Here is a 2,910-nt window from a genome sequence, read left to right on the forward strand (position 1 = left end):
ACGTTTCTCTCTTGCACATTTTAGGATCTTTTCTTTATGTTTCACTGTGGTGAGTTTAATTACAACGTATCGTGGTGAGGATCTCTTTTGGTCATGTTTACTGGGGGTTCTATGAGCTTCCTGTACTAGGATGTCTCTGTCCTTCTCCAAACTGGAAAGTTCTCTGCTAGTATCTCACTAAAAAGGCCTTTTAATCCTTTCTCTCTCTCCATGCCTTCAGGAACTCCTAGAACTCGAATGTTGGTTTTTTTAATAGTATCCTGTAGATTCCCAACAATATTTTTTAGATTTCTAATTTCCTCTTCTTTTCTTTGGTTTGACTGTATGTTTTCCTGTGTTCTGACTTCTAAGTCCGATATTCTCTCTTCTGCTTCACCCATTCTGTTTGTAAGGCTCTCTAATGTGTTTGTCATTTGATCTATTGAGCTCTTCATTTCATTTTGATTTCTCTTCACTATCACACTTTCCTGTTCTACTAGTTTCTGCGTTTCATTTTGATTCTTCCTTAAAATTTCATTTTCACAAGAGAGATTTTCAATCCTGTCCAATAAGGATTTCTGTAGTTCAAGGATTTGCTTTTGAAAACTTCTAATTGTTCTTATCATAAATTTTTTGAAATCCGTATCTTGCATTTCTTCTATCTCATCATCTTCATAATCTTGGCTTGGGGAGTTTTGTTTATTTGGAAGCATCATAGTGTCATCGTTGATCTTGTTCCCTCAACTTTTGTGTTTGTTGCTTGGCATAGTTAATTCTTCTTTCGTCACTGTGCATTTGTTTATTTATTTATTTTTTTATTTTATACTATGTCTGTGTTAAGTGGACTGCCTGCTGTTGGAGGAGCCTTGGAGGCTTGAGATGGGTTTGGCCTGAGAGCTCTGCTTGGTTCTTCCGGGTTATGGGTGTGCAAAGGTGACACCCTCAGGTTATGCATGGTAAATCTCTATTTATTTATTTATTTATTTATTTATTTTATTTATTCAGGAGGTAAGTAATACCGCATGGCATGGCTGTGCAGGATTGATGGTATTTAGCTTCCAATCTCTGGCTTCTACCCAAAGAGTCTGTGCAGGCTCCGTTTCACCTCTGGACTCCCACTGGGTTGCCTAGGCTACTGAATTGTAGCGACTCAGTTCCTTAGCTCTCCCCTGTTGTTATGTAAATCCAGAGTGGGGCCTGCTCTTTGTCTCTTGCTTGCCTTTGCAAGGTTGGTGGAGAGAGAAACTAGAGAGAAACTCATCTGTACCAGTACCCCCCCTACCTTTTTTCCTTCTCTCCTGTAGTCAGTCTGGTGAACTTTCCCACTCCCCTCCAGATTCTGACCACCGTTTCCCCACCAATGTCTCGGGTTACTGAGCTCACCTTCCCTTCCAGCACTGATGTGTGGACTCGGAGCCCTGGGTGTCCCTGCTCTCCCCGCTGGTGTCTGTGTGACATCCACTCCCCTTCCTGCACTGGCGTGCAGACCCTGCAGCTCCCATGGCTCCCATTTCTGTTGTTCTATATGTAGCTTTTCTTTCCTTCTTTTTGCCATAGTGTTCTTAAATTTTTTTTTGGAATTTCTTTTTTTTTAACTTTTATTTAATGAATATAAATTTCTAAAGTACGACTTATGGATTACAATGGCTTCCCCCCATACCGTCCCTCCCACCCACAACCCTCTCCTTTCCCACTCCCTCTCCCCTTCCATTCACATCAAGATTCATTTTCGATTATCTTAATATACAGAAGATCAGCTTAGTATACATTAAGTAAGGATTTCAACAGTTTGCTCCCACACAGAAACATAAAGTGAAAAATAATAGATGATTTTTTTAAATGATGATGAAATCAGATCAGACCTATTGTCATGTTTAATCCCAGTGAGAGTCAAGTTGGGAATTGATAATTTCTTTTTTTTTTTTTGTACAGAAGATCAGTTTAGTATGCATTAAGTAAAGATTTCAACAGTAGTCCCAGCTACTCAGGAGGCTGAGGCCGGAGGATCGCTTGAGTCCAGGAGTTCTGGGCTGTCATGCGCTATGCCAATCGGGTGTCCACACTAAGTTTGACATCAATATGGTGACCTCCCGGGAGCGGGGGACCACCAGGTTGCCTAAGGAGGGGTGAACCACCAGCCCAGGTCGGAAACGGAGCAGGTCAAAACTCCCGTGCTGATCAGTGTTCTTAAATTTTTAAGATTTTTGGTAAATATATATATATATAATACACAATTTGCCATTTTAACCATTTTTATGTGTATAATTCAGTGGCATTAACTATATTGTCAGTATTGCACAATCATCAATAATACTTCCCTGTTAAACTTCTTCACCATCCCAAACAGAAACTTTACACCCATTAAATAATTACTCCTTGTTCCTCTCCCCCAGCTCCTGGTCTCTAGTCTACTCTCTGTCTCTATGAATCACATATTCTAGATATTTCATGTAAGTGAGGTAATAAAATATTTGTCTTTTGCCGGTGCCATGGCTCAATAGGCTAATCCTCCACCTGTGGCGCCGGCACACCGGGTTCTAGTCCTGGTCGGGGTGCCGGATTCTGTCCCAGTTGCCCCTCTTCCAGGCCAGCTCTCTGCTATGGCCCAGGAGTGCAGTGGAGGATGGCCCAAGTGCTTGGGCCCTGCACCCGCATGGGAGACCAGAAGAAGCACCTGGCTCCTGGCTTCGGATCAGCATAATGCGCCGGCTGCAGCGCACAGGCCGTGGGGGCCATTGGAGGGTGAACCAACGGCAGAAAGGAAGACCTTTCTCTCTGTCTCTCTCTCTCACTGTCCACCCTGCCTGTCAAAAAATATATTTGTCTTTTATGTCTTGTTTATTCCACTTAGCATAGTGTTTTCAAAGCTCATCATCCTTGTTGAACATGTATCACAATTCCATTCCATTTTGTGGCTGAATAATATTCCAT

The 2,910-nt window shown here is 42.1% G+C and overlaps 1 pseudogene; it reads left to right on the forward strand.

The window, feature by feature from the left end:
- The first annotated feature begins 2,042 nt into the window (after positions 1-2,042).
- Positions 2,043-2,163, forward strand: LOC149124617 (signal recognition particle RNA; annotated as a pseudogene).
- Positions 2,164-2,910: the final 747 nt, after the last annotated feature.

The sequence above is a fragment of the Oryctolagus cuniculus genome, chromosome 9 (genome assembly GCF_051225735.1).
Source record: "Oryctolagus cuniculus isolate XC-2025 breed Fujian yellow rabbit chromosome 9, ASM5122573v1, whole genome shotgun sequence".
Taxonomy (NCBI): domain Eukaryota; kingdom Metazoa; phylum Chordata; class Mammalia; order Lagomorpha; family Leporidae; genus Oryctolagus; species Oryctolagus cuniculus.